The 20,756-nt window shown below is 43.0% G+C and overlaps 1 protein-coding gene across 1 annotated transcript in view; it reads left to right on the forward strand.

The window, feature by feature from the left end:
* LOC308281723 (zeta-sarcoglycan-like) overlaps positions 1-20,756 on the forward strand; it is a gene marked incomplete at both ends in the record, with an annotated part of 572,868 nt that overhangs the window by 322,488 nt on the left and 229,624 nt on the right. The window lies entirely within an intron of this gene.

Genomic DNA, 20,756 nt, shown 5'->3' on the forward strand with positions numbered 1-20,756 from the left:
TGCAACTTGCTTACACGCGTGCCTTGACTCAAGCGGAAGACATCTGTGTCTTTGTTAAGTAAGCTCCGCCCTTAGATTTTCCGCAATTTTGAGCAGTTTGTAAAACACTTAAACCCGCTTTTATTCCGGAACTTTCGCGTCACGTGCACAGAACTTTTTTTACATGAACTTTGGACCAATGCCTAAAGATCTGTCAGATCGCTTTTTTTTTTTATTGAAACATGCTTTTTTAATAATTCAATCAACATTGCAAGTCAACATTGCAAATTATTCTTCTGCCTCTAAAACATACATGCAAAATAAAATTTCATGATGAACTACTATAGAGGGTTAGTCCAAATATCACTGAAACCAATCTTACCCCAATTGGCCAAAGGGGGGCGTTATATCATTTTGAAAGAAGGCGTCAAGTACATTACATGAAACTTTTTTTGTTCTTATCTTTTTTTTTTTTAATGACAGGTCCATTATGTGTGACTGCTGTAGTGTAGTGGTCAGTGCCTGTGCCTGATATTCGGATGGTTGTGAGTTCGAACCCCACGTTGGGTAGAGTTGATGTTAACATCCTGGATGCCCATGGCATGTGTGTATGTCAAACTCTTTAATGTTGACACGTCTGATCTCACTCCAGATCACGTTCATGTTTAAAATGAGCCCTTCTCTACCGGCCGTTTTGAGTAAAAGAAAATATGATCACTCGAAAATGTTTCACCCCAAGATTGATTTCACCCCAAGCCTCCAAAATATAAAATAGAAATCAATAAAATCAAGGCACTCAGCCTACATAGAACTTTTTTTTTAAACAAACATGGTTAACAGATCCTGTGGCTGCCTAGTGTAGTGGTCAGGGCACATGCCTTACATGCAGAAGCTCGTTGGATCGAATCCCACCTGGGGCTTGTATAAGCATAAAACCATGACATAAATCCTGAAACCTGAACCAAGCATTATACTACAAACTGTGATGTCTACACCTATGTTGTGATTTCCAAGGATTGCAATGATACCATGTACCAGCTCAGTGGTCTAGTGGTTTGAGTGTCTGCCCTGAGACTGGGAGATCTGGGTTCAAACCCGGGTCGCGTCATACCAAAGATTCTAAAAAATGGGACCCAGTTCCTCCCTGCTTGAAACTCAACATCTAGGGTTGGATTGGGGGTAACTCCCTGCGACATACTAGTGTCATGACCAGGGGGTGTACTTGTACAACAAGTTACCTTGCGCTACAGAAACAGGAGATAGGCTCCTGCCCTATGAGATTCATAGCCTGGCCGATTCATATGGTCTTCATAGCTCAGCCAGGCTTACTATGTACATCATCAAACTGTCCAGGTGCATAGTATCACAGTTTTCTTTTTATGTCTGTTGCATATAGGCCTACAGTCTTTTGCATACATGTTGTGTAGAGGCCAATTTGTGCTTTTACCTATAACCACCGATTAGTGTAAAACTTTGTATGCATGAAACTTTTTCTTTTTTTTTCTTTTTTTTTAAATGACAGGTCCTTTATGCGTGACTACCGTAGTGTAGTGGTCAGTGCCTGTGCCTGATATACGGATGGTTGTGAGCTCAAACCCCACGTCGGGTTGAGTTGATGTTAACATCCTGGATGCCCATGGCATGTGCGTATGTCAAACTCTTTAATGTTGACACGTCTGATCTAACTCCAATTCACGTTCATGTTTAAAATGAGCCCTTCTCTAACAGCCGTTTTTTTTCTGTTCTGAGTAAAAGAAAATATGATCACTCGAAAATGTCAGAAATACATACAATAGATTACATTTACTCAGATTGATTTCACCCCAAGCCTCCAAAATATAAAAAAGAAATCAATAAAATCAAGGCACTCAGCCTACATAGAACTTTTTTTTAAAACAAACATGGCTAACAGATTCTGTGGCTGCCTAGTGTAGTGGTCAGGGCATATGCCTTTCATGCAGAAGGTCGTTGGATCGAATCCCGCCTGGGGTTTATATAAGCGTAAAACCGTGATATTTGGTACACTTCACAGTTTGGTTCCTTGAACAATGTCTGATATGGAGCCTTCCTAAAAATGTCCCCCAACCCCCCTTGATGCGTATTTTAATATCCGCCATTACTAAATAATGTATTTTGCATCATAAATCCTGAAACAAGCATTATAATACAAACTGTCATGTCTACACCTATGTTGTGATTTCCAAGGATTGCAACGACATCATGTACCAGCTCAGTGGCCCAGTGGTTTGAGTGTCTGCCCTGAGACTGAGAGATCCAGGTTCAAACCCCGGTCATGTCATACCAAAGATTCTATATAGGCATACGGTCTTTTGCATACATGTTGTGTAGAGGCCAATTTGTGCTTTTACCTATAACCACCGATTAGTTTAAAACTTTGTATGCACACTTCCCAGAGGCCAAGGAAAAACCTGTGCCCTGCATTTTTCACATCTGCCATTTATAGCGCCACCAGAAGGCCAACTTACAGTATGTAAAACACATTCTTCGATATTACTCCTTCAGATTTTATCCGAAAATCACACAAATCAGTACACAGTATCTCTACAGTGATGTAATCATGACGGATTTGTCAGATATCATATTCTATCTAATTGGCTAACATTGAATTCCAAGGTTTGCAGGATTGCTCCTTTTTGAACAAAATGTCTCAAATGCAGCCTGCTATGTGTGTGAGATTTTGCACACACATTCCCACTAGGCCAAGGAACAGATGCCACCCTTCTCACATTGGCCTGTTATAGCGCCACCAGCGGGTCAATTTTTGCACAACACATTTTTGGAACAAAATGCTTCAAATCCCGCATGCAGCGTCCGATTGCCGTGAAAGGCCCAAGAACACGTGGCACCCTTTTCACTTTGGCCTATTATAGAGTCACCGCTAGGCCAAAAAAACCTACCTGACCTGCCGGAGTCCTGTTCGGAAGAACACTGCTTCCAGTTTTTCTTTGATTTGTTCTTTGCTTTCCCTTGATGCTTTTTTGCTTTCCTGCTTTTTCTGCCTTGGCCACTTTATCGCTGCTTGCAGCTATATTTATTATTATTATTCCGCCACTTTTGCTCTAGCGGCTAGACCGTGCAGTCGCTTTTTACGAAACTCAGCAGTTTGGCAGAGGACTATGCCAAACGGCTAAAACGCGAAGCTCGCAACAATCGGCCAAAGGGTGGCGCTGTAGGAAGCCTTCAAAAGTGCAAACTTTGAACTGGTGTAGCTCATGCCCTGTTTCAGGTACAGCAATGAAACCTATATACACTTATGCGTCTCCTCATGCCAAACAACTTTTACGCTCTGACTTTTGACCTTTGACCTTTACTTCTCCCACAATTTTGAATTATATGAAAAACAGTAAAAATGTATCTCCTCCTGGGATTTTCGCGTAATGTGCGCGAAACTTTTTTTACATGAACTTTGGACCAATACGGTCTGAAAACTTAGGCGGATTTTCTTTAAAGCGAAACATTATTTTTTAATAATTAACCGTATAATGCAGTTTCATGCAAATTATTCTTCTGCCTCTAAATCATACATGCAAAGTGACACGTTCATGGCAGTATGGCAGAGGACTATGCCAAACGGCTAAAACGCGAAGCTCGCAACAATTGGCCAAAGGGTGGCGCTGTAGGAAGCCTTCGAAAGTGCAAACTTTGAACTGGTGTAGCTCATGCCCTGTTTCAGGTAAGGCAATGAAACCTGTATACACTTATGCGTCTCCTCATGCCGAACAACTTTTACGCTCTGACTTTTGACCTCTGACCTTTACTTCTCCCACAATTTTGAATTATATGAAAAACAGTCAAAATGTATCTCCTCCTGGGATTTTCGCGTAATGTGCGCGAAACTTTTTTTCCATGAACTTTGGACCAATACGGTCTGAAAACTTAGGCGGATTTTCTTTAAAGCGAAACATTATTTTTTAATAATTCACTCAATGTTGCAGTTATATGCAAATTATTCTTCTGCCTCTAAATCATACATGCAAAGTGACACGTTCATGGCATTTGGCAAATATGTAGAGGATTAGTCCAAATATCACTGAAAGCAATCTTACTCCAATTGGCCAAAGGGGGGCGCTATACGAAGCGTTTGAAAACTCAAACTTTAAAGGGGCATAAGTCATGCCTCGTTTCGTTTGAAGACATGCAACTTGCTTACACGCGTGCCTTGACTCAAGCTGAAGACATCTGTGTCTTTGTTAAGTAAGCTCCGCCCTTCGATTTTCCGCCTTTTGGAGCAGTTCGTAAAACACTTAAACCCGCTTTTATTCCGGAACTTTCGCGTCACTTGCACGGAACTTTTTTTACATGAACTTTGGACCAATATCTAAAGATCTGTCAGATCGTTTTTTTTTTTAATTGAAACATGCTTTATTAATAATTCAATCAACATTGCAAGTTGTATGCAAATTATTCTTCTGCCTCTAAAACATACATGCAAAGTAAAATTTTCATGATGAACTACCGTAGAGGTTAAGTCCAAATATCACTGAAACCAAAAAGAATCATATTTGAACTGGGGACCCCCCACCCTGACGTGAGTAGGGTTTTCCCATGATCTGGGCCTTAGGCTAGATGCAGAATAGAGCTGGGACGTTCGCGAACGAATCGAATCTTTTGAACGGCTCTTTGAAGTGAACGTTGGGATCCGGTTCGCGCAGTAGAGAGCCGTTCATTTGGGGGGAGACCCCCTCCCCCCAATTCAACATCTCCTTGCTACTCCACTGAGTACTGACTGAGTACAGTGAGTGAGTGAGAGAGAGAGAACAAGTGGAGGAGCGAGTTCATTGTTGCCTGCTTGTTTTTTTTTTGGTGTTTTATGAATAACAAAAGTCAAGGTAGCTTAATTTACACACACATTTTATGAAAAGGGTAAATACTAAATTGTGATCTCAACTGTCAGCAGAGGAATGTGGTGCCACCTTGTGGATTCATGTTTAAACAAATTCTTCTTAAAAATATATAAATATACAAGGAGCCAAATGAGCCAGTCTTTTGAACGGCTCTTTTCAGTGAGCCAGATCGATGGTACTGTCTCACTTCAAAGAGCCATAAATCCCACCTCTAATGCAGAATGGTTAGGCACAGGTGTGTGTGTGTGTGTGTGTGTGTGTGTGTGTGTGTGTGTGTGTGTGTGTGTGTGTGTGTGTGTGTGTGTGTGTGTGTGTGTGTGTGTGTGTGTGTGTGTGTGTGTGTGTGTGTGCGGGTGTGCGTGCGTGCTACATTTCCCAGAATGCAGCAGCTAAGATGGCTGCTTGTTGCAATCAGTTTGATTTGTCAGCACCTGGCCGCAACACAGCTTCTCCGAGTCAGGCAATCCAAATGTTTTTGCTCTTAACCACCGAGCTCTGCTTCACTGTGTAGCTGGCTCTCGAAGGGACTCTTCCATCGAGCAGTAAGCAAAACTCCACTATGTTCTCCTCTGTCGCACATTTGCTCTGTATTTTGCCACATTGCTAATGGTGGTTCTATTTGTTCCCATTGTAGGCAAATTAGGAGCTGCATCTGAGTCTTGGAAGAGAAATGGCATGTGTTAATGGAAGCAACAGCATACTGTGAAACATATGTTTCGAATGTAACCCCTGTTTGTTAAGTTCTGGAAAGAAGCATATTTTGAGTTAAAAGCCCCGGTTTTGGGAAGAACTTTATTTCATGTTTTAGGGGAACGCCCCATTGAATAAAACAACGCTTATTGCGTTTTCACCTTGAGAACTGTTTCCGTGTGCTGGTTTGGGTTCAGACTTCACAATACTTAAAGGACCTACACCATGAATTTTCACTTTTTCTATTTTAAAACCTTTTTTGGGGGTCCCACTGGCACCTTCTATCCTCACAAAGTCCTATTTCTGTACATTGTGTCTTTCTCTGGTTTTGGGAAGACAGAGATGAAAAGCTTTCCACAGGTTCTCAGACCAGTGCTGTTCTGAGAGTTGATCCTTGTGACGTCACACGGATTCCCGTTTTTTTTTTTCAGAGTAAAAAAAAAATTAAAAAAAAAATATTTTTTCAAAAAGTTTTTTTTCAAAAAAAGTTTTTGAAAAAACTTTTTGAAAAAAAAATTTTTTTTTCAAAAACTTATTTTCAAAAACTTTTTTTTTTCAAAAAAAATGTTCCAAAAAATTTTTTTTTCAAAACTTTTCAAAAAAAATTTTTTTTTCAAAAACTTATTTTCAAAAACTTTTTTTTTTTCAAATTTTTTTTTATCAAAAACTTTTTTTTTTCAAAAAACTTTTTTTTTTCAAAAAACTTCTCTGTCATTTATAGCGCCACCAGAAGGCCGAAAACGCATTCTTCAATATTACTCCTTCAGATTTTATCCGATAATCACACAAATGGGCACACAGTATCTCTACAGTGATGTAATCATGACGGATTTGTCCAATATCATATTCTATCTAATTGGCTAACATTGAATTCCAAGGTTTGCAGGATTGCTCCTTTTTGAACAAAATGTCTCAAACGCAGCCTGCTATTTGTGTGAGATTCTGCACACACATTCCCACTAGGCCAAGGAACAGATGCCACCCTTCTCACATTGGCCTGTTATAGCGCCACCAGCGGGTCAATTTTTGCAAAACCCATTTTTGGAACAAAATGCCTCAAATCCCGCATGCAGCGTCCGATTGCCGTGAAAGGCCAAAGAACACGTGGTACCCTTTTCACTTTGGCCTATTATAGTCACCACTAGGCCAAAAAAAAAACACCTGACCTGCCGGAGACCTGTTCGGAAGAACACTACTTCTAGTTTTTCTTTGATTTCTTCTTTGCTTTCCCTTGATGCCTTTTTGCTTTCCTGCCATTTATGCCTTGGCCACTTTATCGCTGCTTGCAGCTATATTTCTTGTTGTTGTTGTTCTTGTTTTTTTATGTCCGACCTTGTGTGTGGGAGCCAACGGTGGTGTCCTGTCTGGTACAGTGGCAGGTGCATGTGTCCCCGTGCACACACTCATACCGTACGTGAAGAATAGAGTGTTATTTAGAGGACACCTTTCGTGTGCTACCCCTACGAGTGCTTTGCACCCTAGATCACCCAGAAAACCATTTCAGGTGGTTCCAAACCTCCACGTCTGCCAACTTTAATACAGAATGCCCACATGTATCATGGTCGGTATCATGGTCAGTATCATGTCAGTATCATGGTCAGTATCATGTCATTATCATGGTCAGTATCATGTCATTATCATGGTCAGTATCATGGTCAGTATCATGGTCGGTATCATGGTCAGTATCATGTCAGTATCATGGTCAGTATCATGGTCAGTATCATGGTCAGTATCATGTCAGTATCATGGTCAGTATCATGGTCAGTATCATGGTCAGTATCATGTCAGTATCATGTCAGTATCATGTCAGTATCATGGTCAGTATCATGGTCAGTATCATGGTCAGTATCATGTCAGTATCATGGTCAGTATCATGGTCAGTATCATGTCAGTATCATGTCAGTATCATGGTCAGTATCATGTCAGTATCATGGTCAGTATCATGTCAGTATCACGGTCGGTATCACGGTCACGGTCGGTATCACGGTCGGTATCATGGTCGGTATCATGTCAGTATCATGGTCGGTATAATGGTCAGTATCATGGTCAGTATCATGGTCAGTATCATGTCAGTATCATGGTCGGTATAATGGTCGGTATCATGGCCGGTATCATGGTCGGTATCATGGTCAGTATCATGTCAGTATCATGGTCGGTATAATGGTCAGTATCATGGCCAGTATCATGTCAGTATCATGTCAGTATCATGGTCGGTATCATGGCCAGTATCATGTCAGTATCATGTCAGTATCATGGTCAGTATCATGGCCAGTATCATGTCAGTATCATGGCAGTATCATGGTCAGTATCATGGTCAGTATCATGGCCAGTATCATGTCAGTATCATGGTCAGTATCATGGTCAGTATCATGTCAGTATCATGGTCGGTATAATGGTCAGTATCATGTCAGTATCATGTCAGTATCATGTCAGTATCATGTCAGTATCATGTCAGTATCATGGTCAGTATCATGTCAGTATCATGGTCAGTATCATGTCAGTATCATGGTCGGTATCATGGTCGGTATCATAGTCAGTATCATGTCAGTATCATGGTCGGTATAATGGTCGGTATCATGGCCGGTATCATGGTCGGTATCATGGTCAGTATCATGTCAGTATCATGGTCGGTATAATGGTCAGTATCATGGCCAGTATCATGTCAGTATCATGTCAGTATCATGGTCGGTATAATGGTCAGTATCATGGCCAGTATCATGTCAGTATCATGTCAGTATCATGGTCGGTATAATGGTCAGTATCATGGCCAGTATCATGTCAGTATCATGTCAGTATCATGTCAGTATCATGGTCAGTATCATGTCAGTATCATGGTCGGTATAATGGTCAGTATCATGTCAGTATCATGTCAGTATCATGTCAGTATCATGGTCAGTATCATGTCACTATCATGGTCAGTATCATGTCAGTATCATGGTCAGTATCATGTCAGTATCATGGTCGGTATCATGGTCAGTATCATGGTCAGTATCATGGTCAGTATCATGTCAGTATCATGGTCGGTATAATGGTCAGTATCATGTCAGTATCATGTCAGTATCATGGTCAGTATCATGTCAGTATCATAGTCAGTATCATGTCAGTATCATTTCAGTATCATGGTCGGTATCATGTCAGTATCATGTCAATATCATAGTCAGTATCATTGCAGTATCATGGTCGGTATAATGGTCAGTATCATGTCAGTATCATGGTCGGTATAATGGTCAGTATCATGTCAGTATCATGGTCAGTATCTTGGTCACTATAATGTCAGTATCATGTCAGTATCATAGGCAGTACTTGTTCTATCTATAACATGCAACCTAGATGCAAATAATATTTGCATCTAGGTTTAGATGTTTGTCTTACTGACAAGCAAACAATGATCTGCTTGGGTTAAATAACAAATACAGTTTTTTTTTTTACCATAATAACTTTACGTGAATTGGTTACACATGAACATTAGGCATACATTACATAACTGCAGTTATTAATGATGACTTGAATAATTGCTATCAAATAATGACCACTTTACTAATGTGCCACGCGAGCACCCTCACATGCAGGTGTTTAAGAGATGACGACTCATCAAAGTTGTCTTTGCCTTGGCTTTCCAATGACACTTTTGCATTCGATGCTGAATAGGAATAAGCTCTGTAGCAAACAAAGGCTTAAGATATTCAACAGGTGTTTTCGCAAATCAACACATATTTTACAATTCATTTTGAGGTATAAGTGCCATAGTACACAATGTGAAACATTCACACTCAGGCTATTGTTAACCGCAGATGTTGATTTCGGCAGGAATGAAGAAAAGAAAAAGAGAGAAAAAGAATTGTGGCGGTGGAATCCATTGTTAATTCACTTCCAGATTTCAGGACAAAAAAAGTAACACTGTTATTGCAGAGAGTACAATGTGTGTGGCCTTGCAGAAGTAGTGATACAAATACATTTATGAATCAAGGACATTTCTGTTCATTTTTTGTATCGAAACAATATCGAACCGTGACAACAAAATATCGAACCAAATCAAACCGTGAATTTTGTGTCTTAGGACAACAAAAATTCTAGTTCCATTCCATGGTATAAAAAACAGTGATGGGGTAAGGTGGGGAACGAAGAAGAGGTCCAAGGCAACTCTGTTCAGTATAAAAATAGCAAAACTTTTATTTAATTCATGGCAGCAAAGATAAAAAACACGACCGACGCGTTTCAGCCACTAGTGGCCTTCATCAGGGTCCGGGGTTCGGACCCTGATGAATCTCAATTAATCACATTTTAATCACACATCAATATATGACCTGGGAACAGTTTACTTTTTGAGCGCTGTTGTTCAGGCCAGGCCAGACCAGGCACACACACACACACACACACACACACACGCGCACACACACACACAGGGGGGAAGGGGGGGGGGGGGGGGGGGTTCACACGGGTGTGATTTTTTAATGGATTTTGGTATAGGCCTACAAGCGAATCAATTAATAATTAAGACTATAACCCAACAAAACATTGCTTATTTTTTATTACATTTAAAACTCTCAGCTCTGTTGAAGACCCCTGCCTATATTATCCTTAAATAATAGGCTACATATTTTCTTTTCTGCCTAAAAAGTGTAGGCTATTTTAGACGTGAGGTGCAGTGGCTCTGGGTGTTCCCACTAAGGAAAGTAGGCTTTCAACTCCCTGAGGGTGCTGAGGCCTGCTTTGCACCCTCATTTTGGCCAGGGAGCACCCCCACCTCAGTAATTCCCGAAATTTACATTATAATACAGTAGATCAGCATTGGCTGGCCACAACCGGTTTGGCACACACTCCCATTGGTATGCAAATTTAGCCTTTTGTTTTCACCTGGCCGATTTGAGTTGGGTATCCTTCACTTAAAGCATAGCACCCTCAGCCATAGCACCCTCAGCCATTGTGGGCTGCCGCCGGCCCTGACATGACAGACAGTGGAGGCTACGCTAACTGGCTAACCGCAGCAACTCAGTCCGCAGTGGTCCACGGTGGTCCCGCTGAGCTCCGCGGACGGTCCGCGGCGGACCCCCGCGGCGGACCCCTCCGCGGCGGACCCCGCGGCGGACCCCTCCGCGGCCGAGAGGAGTGCTTGTAGATTGTAAACGTCCCATCCATGTAAGCGCATCGCACGTTGTATGCTCTCTCTGTGACTGTGACAGGCAACGCAGCGCTGACACTGGTGGTCCATGCACTGGTCTCATGACTTAAGCAACATCATAACTGTGCGCGCTGCGCAAATGACTGATCTACAAGCTACATCGCATCTCTGTAGATGTATGTTGATATCTTGTAGATCTGTTCTTTTTCTGCAATCGGCTAAAATGGCTAGTAACGCTTTACTCCGCTTTTTTTTTGCGGAGTAAAGCGTTATATATTACCATTTTTTTAGAGTAATACCTTACACTACTCGTTACTGGAAAAAGTAATAATATTACAGTAATATATTATTAGTAATTCGTTACTGCCCAACACTGCTTAGCACATGCAAAAAACCAGTCCATCTGTAACCAGGAGTGGTTATTTCAATAAAACCAAAACATTGGAAAATGCATTTATTCTTTGTTCTTTGTGTACTGTGCAATGTGCATTCATGGATATGCTATTCATTATCTGGATTAGGCAGGCAGGGGACCTAAAGCAGAAAAACATTACAAACTATATAATGCAATTTTATTTACTAATATCGTGAGTAATATCGATATCGAGGTATTCAACTATGTTATCGTAAATCGAAGGTTTTCCTAATATCGACCAGCCTTAGCAGACACTTTTCTGATGGGTTCTGTGCATAATTTAAAGCCCTGTGTTCAAAATGTTACTTCAGTATCACTACAAAAGTTAGGAAGAAAGAAAGAAAGAAAGAAAGAAAGAAAGAAAGAAAGAAAACAGAGAAAACAAAGAAGAAAAATCACACCCAATATGAAGTGAGCGGTGGTCGTGCTTGCATAACATCTTCAGACTAGGATTTAAGTCTAGGATGTACAGGCTATGCTACACACACACACGTTTTGCTATGGCAAAACGCTGAGGAAAAAGGCTGCAGACATACGACATATGACATCACTAGACAAACATGATGCTACGCACACACATTTTACTATGGCAAAACGCTGAGGAAAAAGGCTCCGGACACACGCACAGCTACGGACACACACACATTTTGCTATGGCAAAACGCTGAGGAAAAAGGCTACAGACATACGACATATGACATCACTAGACAAACATAGATGCTACGCACACACATTTTACTACACTATGGCAAAAAGCTGAGGAAAAAGGCTACTTACACACGCACAGCCACTTATAGGAGCGGTTTGCACCGCTCAAAAACAAAACAAAACAAAACAAAACAATGAAGGTAGCACTGCTGTCATGGCTTTTACTGCGGCATCAAGGAAAGGCTGAGGGGAGAGAGAAAAAAAAAGAAGAGGTGGGTGAAAAATGCCATAACTTTATTTTTTTCCGTTTGTCAGTGTTAGATTTATGAGTGTGTGGCTGGGCTCATATTTCCCGCTCCTCCGGGGACCTGAGCAGGCTGAAAGTTCTACAACCATGGAGCTGTAATTGAATAGCTGAGAGCTCTAATGCAACATTACCCTGTTCTCCTCTTGACGGCCTCTATTGATTTGGACGTCGCAGTATTGTAAACACTCCAGTGGCCAGAGTGTGACCGTATAGGGGCAGCTGGTTCTCAACCAGTGGTCCGGGGGACTGCCAGTGGTCCTTGAAGGGGTTTTCCAGGTGGTCCCCGGCTAAATGATAGAGAGTTGGTTCCCAGCAAGCAAGGACCTGGACCAATCAGTGACGTCTCGATTGGGGCCAGATCTCACAGCCCATATGGGGATGATCTTCACGTCATTACCAGGACGTCATATGGACTTTTTTGTTTGACAGGATTTTTATTGTTTGTAATGTTAGTTGAAATATGAGCATATAAGGTTATATTATGGTCTTCCGTAGGCTACTGACGTGATATTTCCAATGTACAGCATTTTTCGTAGGCATCTATTATGGAACACATCTCAGCTATCAGACGCCCCCTAAAAGAACAGAATCTCAGGTTAAATATACAGACAGGTGTGGGGTGGGCAACTGCTTGCTATCCCCCGAGACCCCAAAAAATGACGGCCCCAGTGGGCCACACAGCAGAAATAGCTGTTGCTGCTGCTGTTTCAGTAAAGCTGACACATGATGACGCTGCTGTCACCTGCAATGCCACCAGCTAGGAGCACCGGCCTTGTGATGTCACGTCAGCCAGTGGCGGTGCATATCACCCAGAACAGCCTCACACTCTGGGGTATGAGTCAGCATGATGTGTCATCACATACCTGTATGTGTAACACGCAGTCTATTTCAATATTTCTCTTGCTCATAGCTCTATTTCACCTCAGATTCGGTGCAATGCTGTTATTTGTGTCGCTGTGTTTTGCAGCATTCCGTATATAACCCTACAATCCAGTCTGAAAGCTGTACAGTACAATTCCATTACAGTAAATGGTATTCCTAGAATGTCTGATTTAGCATTCCAGCCCAGCATATTATCAAGCCGTGGAAAGTAAACAACATTTTAAGTACGGTACATCTTAAGTACCACACTCAGAACACATCTCTTCAGGATAGCCTTTCCCAACTGTTTTTAATCTATTCAAGTGTGTTCCTTCCTTTCCTTATGTAAAGGGACTTTGGGTACTTGGGCTATGATTATTATTGAACAAAGGACTTTATTTGGGCTATCCTGACTACTAATTGAAGCCGAGGCCGAATTAGCCCGAATTGCATGAAAGAGGCCTCACAGCACATGGTTGGTTCTACAGACTCCAACTTTCGCATGCAGAAAGCTCAGATCTTTACCTACATTCTTAGCTACTTCCCCTACGACCACAAGGAATGACGTGCCTGTGGAATTCCTCAATTCACTGACACCCTCTGGAATCCACGATCATAACCTCAAGTAGAAACCTGCACTCTCAAGAATGGCACCAGAATGGTGGTAATGCAAATTATGGACAGAGTCATTGGGTGTGGAAAGTGGACATGTTGAAAACAGAACATTCAAAGGACAACTATGTTTATGCTAATCAGTAGGGACGGAAATGTCACAATGGTGCTTCCCAAGTAATCAGTGGCGTATTATTCTTCAAACTCCAAAAAGCGGTCAGGCTCTACTTTGTAGGCAGGCAGGGTCTGCGTTGCATTTTATGTTCAATGATTCCCTCTGTCATAGTTCATTATCCGCCTCCATCCTTCCTTATACGTCTGGATGCTCCCGCTTTAGCCCGGCCTTTCCTAAACCCTTAATAATAACTAAACTCTCCGGGCTGCCAAGAGCACTTGACTCTAACACGGCGTCACCCCCCGTCCGCCGAGGCTGGGTGGTGCTCGCACAACGAGGGTAACCTCCGGCCGCCTGCTGTACTCCCGGCGCAGCACTCTCTCTCTCTCTCGGTTCGAGGAAAGGAGACAGACGAGGCTGTCGACAGGGGTGTCACACCAAATGCTGGGACCTGGGTACACTGTGGATTCACTGTGGGCCCCCCATGAATGTTCTTCATAGGAGGAGGGGGTTTAACCCATTTAGACTGGGAACGCATTACTATGCATTATTTTGTGCTTTGACTATTGAAATGAAATAGCAGATATATATACAAGCTCGCAGCGTGGCACCGAGTGCCGCGCTTCGAGTTTGTAGATCTGCTATTTTTTGAAAAATCGTGAGAAGTGGTGCTCAAACTTTTTTCATGTGAAGGACCCCCAAAATGACATGTATTTGGCCACGGACCCCCGTCTCAAAATATGTTGTTCTAGGGACCACCATGCAGAAGAAGCAAAATTTGAGTTACAAATGTTCGCTTAAAAAATACATACATTCAAAGATTTGCACACATTTTCACGACTTTTCAAAAAAGTCGAGTGCCACGCTGCGAGCTTGTATATCTGCTATTTTTCAATAGCTAAAGTATAAAATAATTAAGGCCCCTCCCTCCACCTTGGGCCCCATAGTAACTCAGTCCCACTTCCCCCCCCCCCCTAATTGTGACGCCCCTGTACTGTCGGCGATAATAAGCGCGGCCATCAGAGGACGAGAGCGTTGGCATGCACAGACGTCCTGTCACGGAGGCCTGTCAGATTTCTGGGCCGCTTCCCACACATCCCTCTGCAATATTAAAGAGATATCAGATGAGAAGTCGGCTCTGTGATTGAAGTTAAATTGAAGAGGGGGGAGGAAAAAGTGGGTTTGAAGAAAAAGGGAAGAGATAGAGAGAGAGAGAGAGATGAGGACAAAGAGGGTACTTGTGTCAAAGAATGTAGATACTCCTGGTCAAACTTTACTCGACTGCAAAGTGAAAGTTGCTTTGTCAAGATTTTTGTGCTCGAGTTTGAAGTACTTGAGTTTGAAGTAGGCTACCTGCAGAGCCATAATAACCACTTAACCCTGCAAAGCCCACTGTCGCTTTTTGGACAAATTTTTATTTGATCAAAAAAACAGTTTAAATAATTTGTTTTCTTGTTCTTTTTTCACATTAACATCACCATTGGGTCCTATTGTTTAGTATTACAATGCCATTGGCCACAATATTTGCATATAAATACCCCCCACAGAGGCTGACATTCACACCCCCCACAGAGGCTGACATTGCAGAGTCTGGTCGAACAACATCTCACTTTTTCACTGAAGCTATTCCTCACAAAAAAAAAATAAGTAAAATGCCTGAAATATTTTTGGTGATTATTAGAATGTCTAGAACATGTGAATATGTTATTATTGTGAAAAATATCCCCAAAATGTAAATTAGAGCATGATTTATGATTTATGATTCATGGCTATAAAACCTTACAAAAAACATTTGTTTAAAAAAAAACATTACATTTTCCTCTGATTAGGACAACCCCATCTGATTTTTTTAAACATTTTTTGGCCAGTAGAAATTAGTTCGGGCCTTGCAGGGTTAAACCCTGTGCGTCCGTTTGTGGGGAAAGCGTTTGCAGACAATAGCAGATCGACAAGCTCACACCGCCTCAATGAAAATGAATAAAGTAATGAAAAGGAACGGATTTGGACATGAAAGGGTTTCCCACTCACAGTTTTTTGATTGATTGAACATTTTACTAGACAGAAATATTACTGTAAACAGCACGAGCAGTCAAAACACTTGTAAAAGTGTAAAAGTATTACACCAAAAGACCCCAATGGAAACAAGGCCGCAAGGACTTTTTTGGTGGAACGAAATGTACTTCGTTATGGAGAGAGACAGAGAAAGAGGTTCGACTAAGGATAGCAGGCTCAGTGTGGGGTGGGTGGGGTGGGGGGGAACCAGGGGGAACCTGAGGACTCCTGTGTGCTCTGTATGCATGCGCCGCCCACCACTCAGACGGCGGCGGCGGTGGGCGACCTGCGTCAAAAAAAATATCCTCTGTTAACATTTAACAGCGTTTTTCAGCATGACAGAAGAACAAGAGTCACATTCGCCCCACGGAGAGCCCGGGGTGGCAGGGAGCTAAGAGAGAGACGCAGCGGCACGCGCCGAAAAGATAATTTTAATCCCCCTCTCCCTCTCTCTCTTTCTCTTTCTCTTGCCTCCCGAAAGATCAGTCGGTCAGGTCTGCCCACCGTCTGCCTGTCCCTGCCTGGGTCACATCATAGGTATATGAGGGCCATGGCGGAGATCCAGCCAGTCACGTTGATTGGAAGGAAAAGGCCACTTTGTGTCTGCAATGCTCCACTGGTTCCTGGTCCTCTCTCTCTCTCTCTCTCTCTCTCTCTCTCTCTCTCTCTCTCTCTCTCTCTCTCTCTCTCTCTCTCTCTCTCTCTCCCCCCTCCGGTAGATGGATTAAGAGGAACTGCTGTGGTGAATGTTGATGAAGTACGGCTCCATGTTTGAACGCACATATGAGACCACTACCTGGAATTAGTGTGTAATCTCTGCTCCCGCCTGTGGCTGCCAAGCTGTGAAATTAGACACACACACACACACGCGCGCGCGCACACACACACACACACACACACACACACACACACACACACACACACACACACACACACACACACACACACACACACACACACACACACACACACACACACACACACACACACACACACACACAGAGTGCACACCCACCCACCACTTCAGTAAGGCAGAAGGTAGAAAGGTAGAAAAAGTAGGCTACTCATGTTTGTAAAAGTATCAATACTGCAGATAGGTAAAATCTTATGCTGAAAGAATTGCCCTTACTGTGTAGAAAACCATGCCATGCCGCAGCTCCACTATGCTTAGTTCAGGCTCCGACCGGCAAGCTCATGACGTGTTGTGAGCTTGGAGGTCTGCTATTTTCGATATTTCCACCAAAAGGCCCTTTAGAAAAATCAGCCCCTGCCTCTCAAGTCTCAAACATTCTCTGCATGTCCCTGCTACCAGGGACGTGCTGGCCATTGGGAAAAGCGGGACAACTCCCGAACGGCCGGTTCATTCCCGGCCTGTCCAGGAGGAAAAAATGTAACTGTTTGCACAAAAGTAGTGAAAACAGCAGATCTACAAGCACACAACGCCTCGCACCGCGAGGCGTTGTGTGCTTGTAGATCGGCTGTTTTCACTAGTTTAAATTATTTTTTAAATGATAAATACAAAACAAACGGTTTGGGACATACAAGGTTTCCACCCGACAACGACAAAATATAACTTATGTAATTGGCCCACTGGCTTGTCACGTCATGATCTGAAATGGCAAATCTTTGAGTAGTAGCAGCAGCACTATAGAGAGATCTCTCTCTCTCTATAGCGCGCATTGAGGGCCTCTCCAACCCTTTTTTTCCTGGGCTGAATCAGGGGCCCAGCACGTCCCTGCCTGCTACTACTGTATCATGGCTGTCCAGGTGGGTTATTTATATTTCTTGCTTGATCACAGATGCAGAATGTTCTTCTTTCGCTCTGCAGCTCACAGACCTGGCAAGGATATAGACAGAGAGTTCGCTTGCATGGTTTTGGTGCCAAATGCCCTGTGTGAACTTTCAATCTTGAATTCCATTTCCCGCACTCCACTTATTCGTCCATCAACATTTTAGAACAGTGATTTCACAAATTCCACTTCTCGCTAACCTCACGAATAAGCGTCACACTTTGACCTGTTGTGAGATACAAATTTTAAAAAATGTAAAATAAAGTTTGCTGGTAGGCTATTTTCAGTCTGTGAAACCAGAGTGTAACCAAGTATAAATCAGGCATAACTCCAACACACATACACACACACGCACACACCCTAGACATTTTAATCATTAAAATATCACTACATAAAAACTCCATCTTGAGATGAACTTATGCCAACTGCTAAGAAGCAGATCATTAGCCTTGCGTCAGGAGCCCACCCTGAGCTCATGCATGTGGGCCGTGCGGTTGCTGTTAATCTGATGCATTGCTGGCTTTAAAAATACGGCTATGGAAAAACCGATGACCAACTAGGCCATCTGCTTTAGCATTTTGATTTAGTGAACTTGGCACACAATGCACTTGTACACACACACACACACACACACACACACACACACACACACACACACACACACACACACACACACACACACACACACACACACACACACCGGGTCATTAGAAGACTGCTCGAGTACTAAGTTTTATTTCGGGAGATTTATTCCGGTACCCTTTTGAAGTCTTGAAGAATAATAGCATCCATTTATACTTTCTTTTAACCGCCATAGCTCTCCGTTTACCCCCGCCGTGTGTGTGTGTCTGTGTGTGTGTGTGTGTGTGTGTGTGTGTGTGTGTGTGTGTGTGTGTGTGTGCGTGCGTGTGCGTGTGCGTGCGCTCTGTAACAGGCGTGACTCGGGCACAATGCAGGCAAGCCTCCACACACAAACCTCAAGTCAATTGAATACAAACGACAGTTGAAAACTGTGACTCACACTTCTTTTTTTACAGCTCGTCTCAAAAGCGCGGCGCGAACCCGCCCTTTTGAACCAGCAGTGATGAAGTTGGAATATGCCCTCGATCCTGATTTCCCTCTGCCAGTAATTGGCAGAGTGATCGTCGACGCAGATAGCTTTGTGGCGCGCGGATTTATCTCTGACGCCCGCGGCTTGTTTTAATGATAGCATCGCCGGAGAAACGAGGGCTTCTATTAACTAAGGAGCCTCGGTCGCGACGGAGACAGTTTATTTGACGTGCGCCGTAATGCATATTTGGATATAATGTGGCATGCAAATGTAGTAGGGCCTATACGAGATTGCGTAGCCCGTCGTATCTGCGTGTCCAATTAAGTGGGGAGAGTAGATAGAGGCTCTGACAGGAATGAAGATGAAAAGAATAAAATGGTTTGAGGACCCAGAATGAGACCGAGGAGATCTGAGTGGATCCTCTGACCTCATTCAAGGTAGGAGACGTAATGAGAGAACATGATGCTTTTAAAACGCTATGAATCACAAGCCAGTCATCAAAGCACTGCTGGATGATATTTATTCTCTCTCACAACTGACCCTCACCTACTTTAGATATGTCTCCTCTCCTCTCCTCTCCTCTCCTCTCCTCTCCTCTCCTCTCCTCTTATAGACTGTATTCCTGAGCCATTACTGCGATGTCGACCCTATATGTACAACCAGGGAAACCAAAACAAAACATGCATGGCTTCCCAAGGTTTCCAAAACCTACTGGGAACAAAGTACTTTGGGTTATTTGTGATCCACTTCTGGCGAACATCTTTTACTAAACTTCTATATGTTCAGCATAGCAACAGACTGGAGTTACAATGGGGCTGTTAAGTCTGACATAATTTTGTAGGCAGAGGAGAACTTTTGGGGCCTACCTAATAAACCGCTTGATAGGGCGTAGTTTTGCTTTTGGAAAATTTGTTTGGTATATATGCATCTTTTAGTCCAACTCATAGCGACTGGCAAGAATACACTAGGCTACTCGAGCGCAGGGACGTGCTGGGCCCCTGATTCAGACCGGGGAAAAAGAGTTGGAGGCCCTCATTGCGTGATATAGAGAGAGATCTCTCTATAGCGCTGCTGCTACTCAAAGATTTGCCATTTCAGATCATGACAAGTGACAAGCCAGTGGGCCAATTACTGTACATGAGTTATATTTCGTCGTTGTCGGGTGGAAACCTTGTATGTCCAAAACCGTTTGTTTTGTATTTATCATTTTAAAAATGCTTTAAACTAGTGAAAATAGCCGATCTACCAGCACACAACGCCTTGCACCGCGAGGCGTTGTGTGCTTGTAGATATGCTGTTTTCACTACTTTTGTGCAACAGCCTTGTATGATGAAGCAGGGCTTTGCTTTGCGAACAAATGTATCAATTTGAAACTTGGAGATACGAGGTTTCTGCCCGACAGTGACGATTTGCTTTGTTGGCCGCCCAGCCCCCAAAATGGAACGAAGGTCCAACATTTGATTTTTATTTTTTTCCTAGTGGCCGGCCTGGACCGTCCGGGAATGAACCGGCCGTTCGGGAGTTGTCCCGCTTTTCCCCAATGGCCAGCACGTCCCTGCTCGAGCATGTTACAGTATAGGTGGCGTCTCTGCGTGTGTCAAACCCTCTCCCGTCGTTCGACCGTGAAAATAACGTGGGGCGAAACCAATCAAACCACACCAGCAGCACTAAGCTGGGGTCATGGCAGCCATCTGCATGGATGTGAGATGATGTTTCTACAGTGCATTATTCACATCAACATCCATACCGATGGCTCTTTTCCTGCATAATAATCGCTCTGACACTCGTCTGCCCCAAGGTGCCTCCTCACGCCAGTGTTCATTTGAAATACAAACTATGCTATGATGACTTAAAGATGCAGTGCCATGATTTTTTCCCCCCTTAAAACATGATTATCAGGTATGGGGATTATACTATAGGAGGAAGATTTTTTCCAAAGAAATGTGCAGTAAGAGTTAAAATTAGGTTTTTATGTGGCCAGACTCACCAGTAGCCTGGTTGTCAGGTGGGTGGTGACCCAGCTGAAGTTAGCCACACCCACAGTGTTGGGTGAATGGTAAAAGGGGAGGGGATGATTATATGATGTCATTATATCACTGTTTTTGGATCTGCACTTTTGACCCACAAGGTGTCAGCCTCCAGGAAGAAACCCCAAATACAAAGGGAATTATATAATTGCTCATAACAACCACACCAGGGGGTCTAATGAAGTACTGTCAACTTCCTAGACACATGAAAACCAGAAAAAGAACA

This window comes from Nannobrachium achirus, assembly GCF_963921795.1.
Source record: "Nannobrachium achirus genome assembly, chromosome: 3".
NCBI lineage: Eukaryota > Metazoa > Chordata > Actinopteri > Myctophiformes > Myctophidae > Nannobrachium > Nannobrachium achirus.